This window comes from Lissotriton vulgaris, chromosome 2_2 (assembly GCF_964263255.1).
Source record: "Lissotriton vulgaris chromosome 2_2, aLisVul1.2, whole genome shotgun sequence".
In the NCBI taxonomy this organism is placed as follows: Eukaryota; Metazoa; Chordata; class Amphibia; order Caudata; family Salamandridae; genus Lissotriton; species Lissotriton vulgaris.
The window spans coordinates 282,587,486-282,603,736 of record NC_141688.1 but is presented as its reverse complement, the minus strand read 5'-3'; positions in this window follow the sequence as shown (position 1 = coordinate 282,603,736).

Genomic DNA, 16,251 nt, shown 5'->3' with positions numbered 1-16,251 from the left:
AGCAGTGCCCACAAGCAACAGTGGCCCCAGAATACAGCAATGTCCCCACGCAGCGGCGGCCCGGGAATGCAGCAGTGTCCCCACTCACCGGTGGCCACCTGGCGTAGTATCCGGCCAAAGTCTGCGCTGCTGACGCCACTCGCAGCGGCGTGCCCACTGCCACCTCTCGGCTCTCCCAAAATCGAGGTCCCCGGCCCACAGCCAGCTACCAGGCCGCCAACCGCCGTCAGCGCCACAGGGTCCCAGAGGGAAAGGAGCCGCCAGGACCCGGCACCGGAGGAATCAGGGCCCCACTCACGGACCCACGGTGCCCGCCCGGCGCCAACCACGGGCTCAGGGTCCAAGCGCTGCAGGGATGTCCGGGGTCCGCACCACAGATGGCCCCCTCAGCCGCGCTCCGACAGCCGCCACACAGCGTCGCCAAAATCGAGGTCCCCGGCTCGCGGCCAGCCACCAGGCCACACTCCGCCGTCGGCGCCTCAGGGTCCCGGCGGAGACAGAATCGCGGGATCCCGTCACCGGAGAGAACAGGACACACTCCGGGATCAGCTAGACTCGCCAGGGATCTTCTGCGGGCTCGGGGGCCAGGATAAATGTCCAAAGTAAGTTCGGGCCGGCGGGAGCTCTACTAAGCTGCGACCGCCATCCTCGCCCGTCAAGCCACGCCCCCTATATGTTTAACAGTGCTTTTGATTTAACGCTTGTGCCCCTTTCCTCATAAAGAGTACTGGGGAGTAATTTAGAAATAAATACATATATTTTTACAATATATACTTGTGTGGTGTCCTTTCATTTGATTACAGGATTGTATGTGGTAAAACAGCTCGCTTAACACGACCTCTTAAGTTTAGCCTTTAGGCTGCTTAGTCCATGCTACCACTAGGATAGCTTGTCTAACAAGGTTGACTTACAACCAGACATCTTTGGGGTTTGTTTGGACTGATACCCAGTGGTTCCAGAATTGGAAACACTACATATCAGGCCAACTTCTCACAACTTCCCTGCCCCCTTCCTCCTTGTCCAGCCTCTGGGTTGTTCAAAATGGAGTCGTCCAGTGTCTCTGGCCACATGGCCTCTGAAACCCAACTCTTTCCCCCCTCACTGCCTTCCCTCCTTGGTGCAGCCTGGGGCCTGGCACCCCGCGACAGCAGTTGATGGATTGGCTTGTAGCTCTACCTATCTTTTCTCCTTGGAGGGAAGATCTGCGCTCTGAGAAGAAAGGTCATTAATCTAACCTGCCAGGGCCAGATCCCAGCCAGAGACTCAGAGAAATATGACATTTCTGGACGACCCAGAAGCAGTACAAATATGACTTTGGACTCTGCAGAATACTTACTTTCACATCCGCTACACTAGACTTTAGTGCATGTCTGGAATCTGTCGGCCTTGCAGAAGTTACTCTAGCCATGGGTTCCACCTTCCCATAAGGAAATACTGAAGTGAAAAACACAGTAAAACACACTGACGTTCCCTGGCATGTACCCTTCCAGTGTATAAAGCCTATTCCATGTCACCACCCAATTCTGCATAAGTCCTGCCACACCATTCACTCTGTAGCTGCTCCTGGACTCCGCACGGTAGGAATCTCCCCTGCACAGCCCCTACACGTGTGCACACGCATGTGCACATGTGTCTGCATGTAACCAGCGCGGTGCCCCATACTCCAGCTGCTGCGCAATGGTCTAGTCAAACCAGGGGGACACCAGTAAAATCTCCATGCAGTCTCCTTCATTATGAGTTCACTGTGGATGAGTCATAGATTATGAGACTCCCCCACAGTAAAAGCTCAACAATTAGGTGGTCAAAAAGCGAACAATCCGGGCGGCCCATAGTGTCAGAACCACCTTCTAACAAACTACCTAAGGACTCTCATTCAACTCCAAGAATCAAGAACAAATCTTGGCAAATGCAATAAAAAATGCAATTCAATTCAGACCACAGCAGCCCAAGTGCAAAGATCTAAGGCGACCTAAATGATGGAACAATTATTTTCCTGAATGCACCCATTGGCCTTTCACCATTCCTCTGATTATTTGATGCATCTTGAATGTAAAACATATTGTTAGACTTGTATGGGCTGTCAATGCGTACAATCACCCTTAACAGTGAAAGAATCCCGATCGTAGCCTGTTTCTTTCCCAAAGTATGCCCTCTGCGCACCTCAGGCATGTTATCATAGAATCCATGTTAACGGTGGTTAAGTTCTCTTCTGCTCAACTCACTTAGGAATCCATTCACGAATTATCATACGTCACCCTTTTTAGTTTCTTAAATGACTGCATTTATAGTTCTGTATTCTGTCATGGCTATGAGCTGGCTGCAATAGATTCTATTTATAAAATGATACATAGTCTGCTTTGTAATCTTCAAACTCATATCTACGACATATAAGAGTATTAAAAGAAATATCTTGAACACCGTTTTGGTGTGGAAGCTTACATTGGCAATTCAAAGCCATTCGACTACAGAATGACAGGACATAGTGGCAACTATTTTAATGCACTAGAGGTCGTGTAGATTAATTTTTCCAAAGCAGCAGTCCTACAGTTGCCAAAAAGCAAACCAATATTGTGTTGAAGAATGTTCGAAACCCTTGCTTAGCTTGCTGCAAAGATGGATATGACAGTTTCTCCAGCCAAACTTAAAAACATTGATGAGCCGTACTCCTCTGTACAAGAGTGCCAAATCTGGAAGACGCTTTGGCCAGTTCGGCAAACACATGTCCCTGTTAGTCTCAGCAATCATAAGGTACTGAAGATTTGTCACTCTGGCCTCTACAGAGGAATAGAAGGACCTCTGTGACAGCCCTTGGCACAAGGAAACACCTCTTCAAGTGGACCCCAACATCTCTGTTGTGTAAACAAAGGAACATGTTGCCTCACTTCACCCCCCCCCCCAGAAAATATATTAACGGGCCCCATTGCATTAGGCGTACCTCATTTTCAATGTAAATGGAAAAGCCCTCGCCTACATTCTGAGATATGTGGAGTGAATGCTGTGTGAATAGGAACAGACTAGAAGAGTTGGTCAGTAGGGGCCATTTACCAACTGTAATGAGCCAAGAAAGGCCACATGAAGAGTAAAGAATCCAGGTCCATTGTATTTATCCCAATTGGGAAATCAAACTAGTTGTAGGTGCTCATAAAATGTCTTCCACTGTTTGTGCACTCTTCAGCTCCTTAAGAGCATACTTTTTGGGGCAGAGGTGCTTTGTTTTCGTAGTTTAAACCTCTGAAACCTAAATTCACCCAAGTGACACCACGTAATAAAGAGACAAGGTATAAGGCAGCTTGAAAAATAAAAAAAAGCATTAAAGTTGGCAGTGACTCCCTGCTGACAGACAAGAACATAGAAGAAAACTTAAAATTTTAGACCACACAGCAAGACATTTCCAAAATACTTTATAGGAGAATCAGTGGTAGAGCTCCCTTCCACAAGTGTCATACTTCCCTATTTTGAACGGTTTTGTGTATAGAGTTGAGTAACAGTTTGTTAAACTCCTCTAAATCAGCCATTGATACCTCAACCATTACACACCCAGGTTGTCAATCCATAGTAGGACTTAAGGATGCTAATAAAACTCAAGAAAGTATTCTACAACCATTGTCTTGCCAAGAGTACACGCTGATGTGGCAAAATACTCTAAACATAATGCAGCATAGGAAGACCTACAAAATCTCACCACACCCTATGCCAAATTCTTGAGTGTTTTTCCAATAAAGGGAACATAATCATATAAGTTACTTTCGGTGCCATTTGAATTATGATGCACTAGAAGAAAAAATATTTTGTACAGTTGTCTAAATTATTCTGCAGAAAAAGGCAAATTATAGAATTGGCAGTATTATTTTGCTATTTTAACAAGTTAATACCATTTTGGCAAATATTTAACTTCAGTAGTACCAGTTTGCGACAGAATATATAACAAACAGCAACAGAAAAGTTACCAGTTGGAATTTGCAAATGGTAGGATGCTGCACAGCCTCACATGTGGCACATTTTTTGTAACAATCTGTTTCCGATAGAAACATGTATTGTTGAACCCTTCCAATTATGCTGCAAATGGATTATGTAGGATGTGCGGGAAATTGTAAGTATACGAAAAATGCCAGAGAATTGTCAAATTCCAGAGGCTTTCGTCATGGACTGTGTAACATCCTTAGCCAAAGCTTTTTCTCTACAAGCTCTCAGCCCAAGTGGTACTATTTTCGGAAGAGTATGCCACGGAAATCGTTAAGGACCAGGGAAGCAGTTGTCTGTCCAATTTAATAAACCAGCAGTTCAAATCCAGCAATAACTCCTGGTATTACACAACAATTACAATTTTAAATCTTCACAACACCCTTTCCATCACCCAAGCACGCTCCTTCTTTGCACGCTCTTAGAAGTACTATGCTCCTATGTACCGCAAAATGTATGTCGAAAAATCATTACCAATTAGCTAATACGATGGAGTGATTAAACTCCATCTGCTAAAAAACTTGCTTTTGTTCGGTTGTTGCACATGTTTTAAAACAATCAAGTGGATTGATACAGAGAGCCAAAAGAGGCTCCAAAAGTTGTACAAATAATGAATGTAAGTGTATGTTTAATTCATGCATGATCTTGGACCATTGTTTCTCATACTATACTTTGGCTAAGTGTGCCCTGAGTTCCTGCCAACCAGGTACCCAAGGCTTGTGTTCTTTCCCTAAAACTGTACTGTTACAAACCCAATTGGCAACTCTCTGGCCATATTTAAGTCCCCTGTAAAAGGTACCAATGGAACCAAGGGCACTGTGACCAGGGAAGGCCTCTAAGGGCTGCAGCATATATTGCGCCATCCTTAGAGGCACTGTACCCTAACGCTGTACACTGCCATTGCAGACTGCGTGTATTGCAGCTGAGCAAAGTGAAGAGTTGACATGGCACACATCCCTATGTGCCATGCCTACAATCCACTGCCTATGGCATAGGTAAGTCAGCTCTCTAGCTGGGTGCACTATACTACTATTGAGGGTACAGGTGCATGAGCCCTGTACTCCTACGGTGTCTACGTCAATTCTTAGACATTGTTAGTGCAGTAAAGCCATAAAGAGTATATGCTCTGGTTGTTTGTCGTTACGAACTCCACAGCACCATAATGGCTTTACTGAAATCTGGGAATTTTGATATCAAACTTCTCAGCATATTAAACCCACAAAGATGCCAGTGTGGGATTTAATGCAAAATGGACTCGGAGAGCATCTTACAGATGCCCCTTGAAAAACGACCTCACTCCAGTGTCCTGGCTGCTCGCCAGCTGCCACTACCAGACATATTTTTGGACCCCTGGGTAGAGAGCCTCCCACTCTCTGGGTCCTGAAACAAAGCACATCCTGGGCAGAGGTGCTGAGCCTCCTCCCCCAGGATGGGCAGGGTCCATGATGGGGAAGCGCCAAAGGCTTGCCGCCTTTGTGAACTGATCCAGCCATTTGCTGCTCCCAGCAACTGGCCCCCACTTTGGCCGGGAGAATCAGCGGGAAAGCCAACATAGGAGAGGTGTCCCCACCTTTGCCGATCCCACCCCTCGGGTGGGGAATTCGAGGTGAAGCACAACTCTCAGGCCCCCCAATCTTGAAGATGGGGGGACCCAGCCAACCAGAGTGAGGCTGATGTCCCTTTCCCACTGGAGGGTGGCGGGGTGTACCCACCCCAAAGAAGGGACCCATTGCTCCCAACCTGTACCTATCTAAACACACCTAAATGCAGTATTTAGGGGCAACCCCAAAACTTGCCTCCTCAGACAAGAAGAAGGACCAAAGAGCTGTGCTGAAGGAAGAAGAGGAGGTCACCAGCTGATTGGCCCCAGCCCTACTGGCATGTCCCTACCTTGATCTGCTCCAGATGAATCCGGGTGCGTCCTGCAGCCAGCAGACGACAGTGTCCCGGCATCCCATGACATCCCAACTTACCTTTCCAACATGTGGTCGCCTCTAGAAGATCTTCGTGCTGGAGCATGTTTGTTCTGAACGGAGCTTCACATTGAAACCAGGGCTCTCGACGTCGATCCAGCACCATGCACCCAGCTGCCACTGTGCCGCGGTGGGCGGACTTTGTGTGCTATCTTGGAGCCCCCTATGCCCGGAGCTGAACCCCAGGAGCCTTGCTCCCACATCCTTGTGGCCTGCTCATGAGCAGCCACCAACCGGAGGCCCCCTACCCCTCATTGGATAAAATTGGGCCTCAGCACTCTGCACCCAGTCGCCCTAGTACTCTGACAAAGTAATTACAGAGGTACTATGAAAGTAATTTCAAATGTTTCTGATCGAATGACTCACCTGTAACAAAGCCAACTGCAGTTAATTATATTCAACTGTATTATTCTTGAAAAAAACTATTTTTCTTACCTTCACCAAGTCCTGCTTCATTCTAAAAATAAAATACAACTAAGAAATATTTTTGATACAAACAATTGACCTGAGTTCAGTCCGAGTGTGTGAAATTTCTTGCCTGAGTGTGTACAATAAATGCTTAACACTACCCTCTGATAAAGCCTTACTGCTCGCCCACACCACCACAAATAGAGAGTATGGAATGATCTACCTTTACCTCTGTAAGCCTTTGAGAATCCACTGGACTCTGTGCACACTATATCTTACTTTGGTATAGGATATACAGAGCCACCTTCCTACACATGCTGACTGGTTTCTGCCAGACTGCCATTTTTGGAAAAAAGGGGGCCCCTACCTTATAGGATAAACCCTGGCAAGAAAGCAACAGTGGGGGTAAAGAGGGAGTAATTTTGCACCGGGTTTTGTGCCTATTTTCTGGGAGAAAGAAAACTAACGAACTAATGACTAGAGACACACGTTAATTGTGTTGATCTATTCTGATATTTTATTTTTATAACATCTTTTTTTGTGGAAGGTATTTTTTGTTAGCTATAGTTATAAATTACTACATACAAAAAAGCAATACATATGGCAAAAGGTGAAGAAATAAACAGTAGAATTAATTATTATAAAAAACAGAAGTGCATTCCCATTTCAACGCGTTTCGGCGTAAGCCTTCTTCAGGAAGTCTGTATTCATACACCAATATGTTAACTAAGAAACAAGAATTACATGTCATTAGTATGATACAACGTTTTCAATCTTCACATATTATAAATAACATTACATTTGATAATTTGTTAACTCGTAATCGATCTTTCTAGTGACACCCTGTGACAGTAGCCTGACTAAGCTCAGAAACACCCATGTATATATACATTTAAAAATGGAACATTATTTTACATATTTGTTTCCTTATGTACATTTCCAAATTACATCATACTATAACACATTGTACAAGGTCTCACCACAAAATTTATAAAACTATATACACTATGTACATTTATATACATCTGGTTATTATATTTTGCTCACCAATAATGCAAAGCTCTGAGATCAGTGATTAATGCCCATAAATGAAAACATCCTCCAATTCATATTTGACTTAGCTCAACAATATGACTGTAAGGTCATATGTGAGAGAGGAAAAGAAAGAGACCCTCCATATGTAGGGGGAAGGGAACTGTGATGATAATGCGAGGGGTAAAACTGTGTGGAGTGACACGGGGAGACTTTGCTAAAGGTGATGCACCATACCAGAGGTAGATATGAGTGCATAGATAGACCAGCTGGAAAATAGGCTCCCTCTAGCCTAAGCCCAGTGAACAGAACCATGGTAATATGTGACTATGGTAATACCTGTTATTAGATGGAGCCTGATCGATAACTGGAATCTGAAGTATAAAATGTTGTATAGTACTCCCAACCGTATTGTTGGAAATCTGGTATTTGCTCTGAATGACAAGGGTACAACAGAAAAAAAGGGTTGATTAGTCTGGGTGTGAGAGAACTCATTTGCCATGAGTCTACAAACTCTAGATTAAATTACCTGATGATGTTCTGTATATTTTCGATCAATACACTATCCAGTGGTGGAAGGCCACGTTAGTTGATAAAGTAATAGTGCCAGACTGCCACCTGTTCACTGTTCTGACCTCCTAAGGTGAGAGCCTCTGCTCTCAGTAGACAAAAGCCTGTCGTGGAAGAGAGTGTAAGACCGCTTCCCACAGGATGACCTGCTGATTAGCTTTCCCTTGGTGGTAAGCCTAAAAAATGTGAATCTGGCTTTCCCTCACAGATGAGGAATCCGACCCCTTTGTTCAGGGCCCCCTTGAAACCTTGACAGGCAGAAAAATTAGCTAGTCTGGTAGGCATGCCAACTCTAGTCTAGTGCCATCCCATAGGTATAAGGTCATATAGGGGGCATAGTGACCCCAAAGGTTAGTAGCCCATTTGCTACTCCCCTAAAACTCCTATATTCAGTATTTAGGGGAGTCCCTGGCACAGGAGAAGTAGATCCTGATGATTGAAGAGCCGCATAAGCACAGAGGAGAGTAGAAGCAGCTGACATGGTACCAACTCTGCTGGCTTGTCTGTATCCCTCAGTGAAAACTGCACCAAAGGGAGGACTGCCTGCCTTTAATAAAGACCAAGACCTCCCATAACCAGCAGACCTGTAGCCCCTGCAACCTGCAGAAACTCCAAAAGCAGACTCTGAGGCCTCCGAAACTATCAAAACAACACCTGGAGACAGCACTGCACCCTTCGGCCCAAGTTGAAGTTGGCCACGTGTGTCAACTAGCTCCACCAGCCCTCTAAAACTCGAGTTCATTGTGGTTTCAGCCCTTGTGGACTCCCCGACTATGACTGCAGCCTCTGCAAGCAGGCCTCCTCAACCGCAACTGCTATAGGTAAGAAAACCCGATGCCTAAAGACACCTCTGCATCCATCGTCTCTAGGTTGTGGAGAAGAGGACCCCAGGTGTCCTTACGTCCTCAAGGATCGCAAGACTTGAACCTTCCTGTTGGTTCAACCCGACTGATCTCCATAGAAATGGTCTCCAAACACTTTTTTGCACCCTGCAGCAGGCCGCCCTCGTGCTGGGAGTGGTGCTCTGTTGGTGCTGCTTTCGACCTTGCTCACCCTCTCACCTTCACTCCTGGAGTTTGGTCTAGTAAGTCTTCTTACTAAACCTATTTGCAGGACTTGTTCTTTCTGCTGTCAAAATTGGATTTGTACAATATTTGTTTCTCATGTACCTTCTGCTGACTAAGTCCATGGTACTTTTAGGGGCATATTCTCAAGGAGCTATCACCGCGTTAACAGCACTTTATCACAGCCAAAGTAGCAATAAAGTTAACACCCCATTCACAAGTTGGTGCTAACAGCCCATAGCACCAGTTTGCCCGTGATAGCAGCCGCTAAAAACATCGCTACAGACTACCCCGGCAACTATCGCTAATGAGATGCAGAGTAGGCGTTCCAGAGCAAAAAGCAGCAACAACACCACTCTGTAACATTCTCAACAGCTAGCTAGTTCAGCGAAACGTCCACAAAACATGCGCTAAGGCGCGTTAGCAGCAGGAAATTAACACCTGTTCTGACCTGGTGCAAAGCTGGACGGCAGCCTGCACAACAAAAGGGATCCCAGCCCACAGCCACACCTGAAGAACAACAGATGCCATGGAGCTACTCATCATGCAGCTCGGAGCCCCAACAGGCCCACAACACCCACCACCACCACGCCCAGGCCTGCCACCTTCCCCTGGATCCACCCACATCACCCCCCAGGACCACAAGAGAGGCAGCACAGACACAAACTGCGGACCTTCAGAAAATGCAACAGACTCACAGACATGACACCAGAGTATGTCATTTCCAACTACAGGCTCAAAAGGACAACCCTCCTCTGTATCCTGAACATCATTGCCCACAGGCTGACGGTACCAACACGTTATATTTAAAGGGTTGACCCAACGGCACTGGGACCTGGGTAGTCAAGTGTTACATACATAGGGGTCCCAGTTGGAACAAAATTTGAAACACAAAGAAAAATACTTTTGAAAAAATCAAGAAATTCGGTATTGCATTTACAGAGAGATGTTTTTAATTCACATCCTCGGTTGTAGATTGGTTACAAATACATTTCTCAAAATAGTGCAGGTGTCCTCGATGCCCAAAGAGGGGGCAAGGTGAAAGAGGGACAGGGGGGAAGGTAGTGCAGGTAGTGCGGGTATAGACAAGTTGCAAAAGGAATCGTGGGTGGTCATTTATACATTTTAAAAATGATACCACAGAGGCATATTCATATTGCCAAACAAATAATTACTCTCAGCATTCATATTCCTATACCAACAGATTAACACAACCAAAAAATGAGCTGTTGTTATTGGCTAGGTGACAGTAGAAATATGTCGACGTTTCGACCCCAAGGTTGTAGGCTGATTCTTGCCCTACTGCGGGGTCTTCATCAGGACCAGTGGGGGCAGGGTGGTGAGGGGTTTGGGCGGGTACCTGTGATTAAAAACGTGATATTTTAGACAGGGGAAGACATTACAAGCTAATAAAAGTGCTACCTGAGTCCAAAATAATTACCTAAAGTCCACTTAAACAGACGTGGCCCCTTCTACGAACGTGTGGAGGGCCCGAAGGCTCCGGAGAACAAGGAGAGCGTCAACCTACAAAAGTTAGGTTATTGTCAAATTGAGTTGTAGATAGGAGTTGGAATCACGTCACACATAAATGTGGAGTACATATTATTATGTGCCAACGATGAGGATAGCATCCAAACATTACCCAGCCGGGTTAAAACCAACATAGAATTATAGTCATATAACGGAGGGTGTCTCAACCGGAACACACAAAAGAGGTTGATCCACAAATTCAAGCTTGAGGGGTTAGCTAGTCTTATCCTCTATCCATACATGTTAAATCGGAACCAGGTTCAAAAGTCAAATCTAGGTTTTAAGACATCATAGTACATTGAAAGAAAGTTACCCGAGGGGACGGCCCTGGATGTCATCCTTAAACTCGTAAATAAATTCAACCGTTGTGTAGACCCACTCTTAGAACTGTTGGAAATATGGCCGGTATCCGAGCACGAATCTGTAATAAGCGGAGGGCCGGGCATTAAAATTACAATAGTGCGAGGGGAAAACCCTTGTACCTATTCAGGAAAAGTGGCAAGAGACTTACCACGGATTACTGAGCAGTCTCATTCAATGCGCACCTCGTGTGGAATTGTCTCGGGATGTGGATCAATTTTGGAGCCCCTCTGCAGATATATCGATGTATTTTTGAAACCTATAGCTGAAGGAACCCCAACGTATCTTAGGGATACGATGCAAACCATTAATTTGGTAGATGACATGGACTTCAACCCGGCAAACCAACTATTGGTGACTTGCGACATAGTGTCGCTTTACACAAGCATCCCTCAAACAGAAGCACTTGAGGTTATGACAAGAGCACTTGATGGTCGTACAGCACCTGTGAGAGTACCAACGGAGTTCATTATTGCACTGCTGACCATTGCCATGAAGAAGAATTTCTTTATGTTTCAAGGGAAGTTTTACATCCAAACAAAAGGGGTTGCAATGGGGGCTGCTTTTGCGCCGGATTTGGCTATCATCTATATGGCCCAATATGAGCAGCAACATGTGTTCAGCCTCACCAACCCTTACCAAGAGCATGTCACGATGTGGCGGCGCTACATCGATGACGTCCTCCGATCTGGACCGGGAGTAAAGAAATCCTTGATCGTTTCTACCAATGGCTGAACCAGCGGAATCAAGATATCCAATTTACCATGCATTCTAACTGTGATAAGGTCGACTTTCTGGACATCACCATCTTTCACGAAGAAAACAAGTTGTCTACCACACTATATCGCAAACCGGCAGAACGGAATTCCCTTTTACTGTATAATAGCCACCATCCAAGAGACTTAAGAGACAATTTGCCGATGGGACAATTTCTGCGGATAAGACGCAATTGTTCTAAGAAAGATGATTATTTTACAGAGTCCGTAGATCTCAGCTCCCGACTGCTGGAAAGAGGCTACCCCCGTAGACTGGTGAAAAGAGCCCAGAAACGAGCATGGTACAGCCCACGTGAGGAACTCCTCACACCACAAGATAAAAAAGAGGATCAAATGGAGAGGATGATTTGTGTAACTACATATTGCACACAAAGCAACAACATACGTAAAATAATCAACAAGCATTGGCCATTGGTAGCTAATGACATTGGACAATCTCAACTACCGATGCACTCCTTTAAGAAATCGAAGAGTATCAGAGATCATGTGGTACGTTCCTTCCTTGAAACACCTGAACCTCCCACGATTCATGCTATGTGGAATTTACCTGCCATGGTTGGCAACTTCAAATGTGGCAGTTGCAAAGCTTGCCCACTTTGCATACAAACCAAACAGTTCCAGTACAAACATTTCACAATAGACCTTCAAACATTCACGAATTGTAATACCAACTGTGTTATATATTGCATCACATGCCCATGTGGCTTAGCATATATAGGACAAACACAGCAGAAGGTAAAAGCACGCATTCTCCAACACCAAAGCAGAATTAGGTGTGAAGTGGCAGGGGCACCTTTGGTAGATCACTACAGAAGGGCAGGACACACTGTAGAAGAACTCCAATGGGTGGTACTTGAGAAAGTCTCCTTGGGCCCAAGGGGTAGGAATATCGCTTCTGTCCTTAATGTTAGAGAAAGCAAATGGATGACCCGTTTGGATACTATTCGACAAGGACTAAACGAACAGGATACCAGTTATGCTAAATTGGCTTGTTTAAACTAATGTGGTACTTTGTTAAGAATGTGCTGTTGTAAACTTCTGAAGTTCCTCCTGTTTTCGAGCTGTTTTTATCTTTCTGCAGGTCCAATACAGATGAACACCAACGTCTGCAATTGCAATATGTATTCATGTGTGTGTATTCTATGTTTAGCATTGTGAACAACTTGTCATTCAAGCCTTTAGTATGGCCTTGACTCTCCTATGTTATTTCGGAATCATGGGTTCATTACAAATGGTACGTTCAATAAGGATTCCCAAAACAACCCCCCCCCTTTCCCCCCCCTTTTCCCACAAATGTTCTAAAATCAATATTGAACTCCCTACAGCCGATTTCAATTTGTCAATATAAAGTTATAGTGTTCTTAGACAAGAGCTTATTTTCTACCGGCCCGTACTTAGACGCTAAGTCTTTCTTCCATTGGCCTTGGTAAAGCACGGCAGCAGGCATTTAGCTGCTGCAGGGACACGTGTTCTTTCATTTAAATAACAGCGAGATCCTCAGTTCCGACCTTTCCACACGAGGTGCGCATTGAATGAGACTGCTCAGTAATCCGTGGTAAGTCTCTCGCCACTTTTCCTGAATAGGTACAAGGGTTTTCCCCTCGCACTATTGTAATTTTAATGCCCGGCCCTCCGCTCATTACAGATTCGTGCTCGGATACCAGCCATATTTCCAACAGTTCTAAGAGTGGGTCTACAAAACGGTTGAATTTATTTACGAGTTTAAGGATGCCATCCAGGGCCGTCCCCTCGGGTAACTTTCTTTCAATGTACTATGATGTCTTAAAACCTAGATTTGACTTTTGAACCTGGTTCCGATTTAACATGTATGGATAGAGGATAAGACTAGCTAACCCCTCAAGCTTGAATTTGTGGATCAACCTCTTTTGTGTGTTCCGGTTGAGACACCCTCCGTTATATGACTATAATTCTATGTTGGTTTTAACCCGGCTGGGTAATGTTTGGATGCTATCCTCATAGTTGGCACATAATAATATGTACTCCACATTTATGTGTGACGTGATTCCAACTCCTATCTACAACTCAATTTGACAATAACCTAACTTTTGTAGGTTGACGCTCTCCTTGTTCTCCGGAGCCTTCGGGCCCTCCACATGTTCGTAGAAGGGGCCACGTCTGTTTAAGTGGCCTTTAGGTAATTATTTTGGACTCAGGTAGCACTTTTATTAGCTTGTAATGTCTTCCCCTGTCTAAAATATCACGTTTTTAATCACAGGTACCCGCCCAAACCCCTCACCACCCTGCCCCCACTGGTCCTGATGAAGACCCCGCAGTAGGGCAAGAATCAGCCTACACCCTTGGGGTCGAAACGTCGACATATTTCTACTGTCACCTAGCCAATAACAACAGCTCATTTTTTGGTTGTGTTAATCTGTTGGTATAGGAATATGAATGCTGAGAGTAATTATTTGTTTGGCAATATGAATATGCCTCTGTGGTATCATTTTCAAACTGTATAAATGACCACCCACGATTCCTTTTGCAACTTGTCTATACCCGCACTACCTTCCCCCCTGTCCCTCTTTCACCTTGCCCCCTCTTTGGGCATCGAGGACACCTGCACTATTTTGAGAAATGTATTTGTAACCAATCTACAACCGAGGATGTGAATTAAAAACATCTCTCTGTAAATGCAATAACAGACGGTACCAACACAGCGGACAACCAACATCCCTCCGAAGACAGAGCTGCTGGCTGTGCTGCATCTGTTGGCCTCTGGTAAATTCCTACGAACAACTGCCAGAGTTGGAGGAGTCTCACAGCCAGCCCTTTCAAAGTTCCACAAACCTATCCTGGATGCCATCATCAGCTTGGTACCCCAGCACCTTCACTTCCCCCACACTGCGCAGGAACAGCTGGAGACCAAGCAAGGCTTCTACGCCGTAGCTGGATTCCCGCACGTGTTGGGGGCAATAGACTGCATACATGTCCTACTTGTGCCCCCTGCCGACACAGCACACAATTACCGCAACAGAAAGCACACACATTCCATCAATGTGCAGGCAATAGTGGACCACCGGGGACTCTTCACCAATATCGTCGCCAACTACCCAGGCAGTGTGCATGATTCCTTCATCTTCCGACAGTCCATCATCAACTAGCGCTTTCAGGATGGCGCCTACGGAACAGCACTGCTCGTTGGTAAGTACCTAATGAACACACCACGCACCTCAACTTCACAATCATACAACTCTGGGAATGCACACATTACTAACTCACATACAACATGCCAAACAACATGCCCACCCACCAGACACGACAGCACAACTTACTGTGGGAACCTGGGCTAGCCAACAACACAAGCCATCAACGGCATGGCACCTCAGCCACACAATAGCGCATTTTGGGGAGAGCTGGGAACCAGGTAAGTGCGAGTGCGAAGGAGGCAAGTGACCGATGAATAAGCATGTACACAATGCCAAGTGTGGCGTGGATGTGCTGGCCAGACTGCAGTATGCAGACCACACACATATCCATGTCGACACACACCACTGGTGTTTGGAGTGTAGTGGACAGTGGAGCAACCATGTCACCCCAACCAGTGGGGAGATCAAGGAAATGTAGCTTGTCACATCCCCCCCGTAAGTGTGAGCGGAGTGGGCTGGCCCGGCGTACACCAGGCCAGTGTAGGGGTGTGGATAAAAGGCACATAATTCTGGGCGTGGTCCTCTTCCGGAATGCCTAACGTCTCTGCCAGGCTGACGCCATCGCCGTGAGCGGTGTTGCCTGAGATTCTGTGCGCCTGCTGCACCACGAGCCGATGGTCCCCGACCCCGACTGGCCCGCCCCAGCGCACCCAGGCCTCAATGCCCAACTGCCGACACCGGCGTGTGTCGAAGAGGAACCACCACTTGCCCGTGCAAGCTCCAGGCCCGAGGTCCACGACCATGGCAGCCTCCTCGGACCATCACGGCCTCCGCGACACAGTCCCGCAGAACTCCATTCTCGTTGACGTACTACACCTGCATACACAGCAGACAAGTAGGGTACACATTTGGAACTGAGTCTTGATTACACCATGGAGAGTACATTTTTTAAGGCTGAGGTTATGTCACTATATTCCCCTCGATGTGGTGCCACCAAGGCTGTGCATAGGACTCGCACCAAATGTGTCTGTGGGCACTTGCTGACTGCGGACATTGGCCTACACTGCGGTCCTGCTGGCTTCACACCAATCCAGTGCAGTCCGTCACCGGCAGGATACGGCATTGTCGCTGGCTAAACACGCGCTTAGCTCTGGTGCTACTACCTGTCACCCACAAATCTAATACAAATGCCATTCCAATGTCGTGTGTTAGAGATCCAGGAGGAGATGGCTGGACAGCGGTGTACCTAACACAAGTCACTAAGACCTGACCTCTGCGCACTGTTGCTGATAGTAGTTACCATCAAAATTGTATTCTGATAAACAAGCAACCTTTTCACAACAGGGTTATTACTCTTATATCTTAGCATACACTTTTAAATATAAACACAACAATCACTGTAGCTTTAACATCAGCTTTACTTTGTATAATGTAATTCTCCAAAGATAATGTACATGATCTGTTTTAAAAC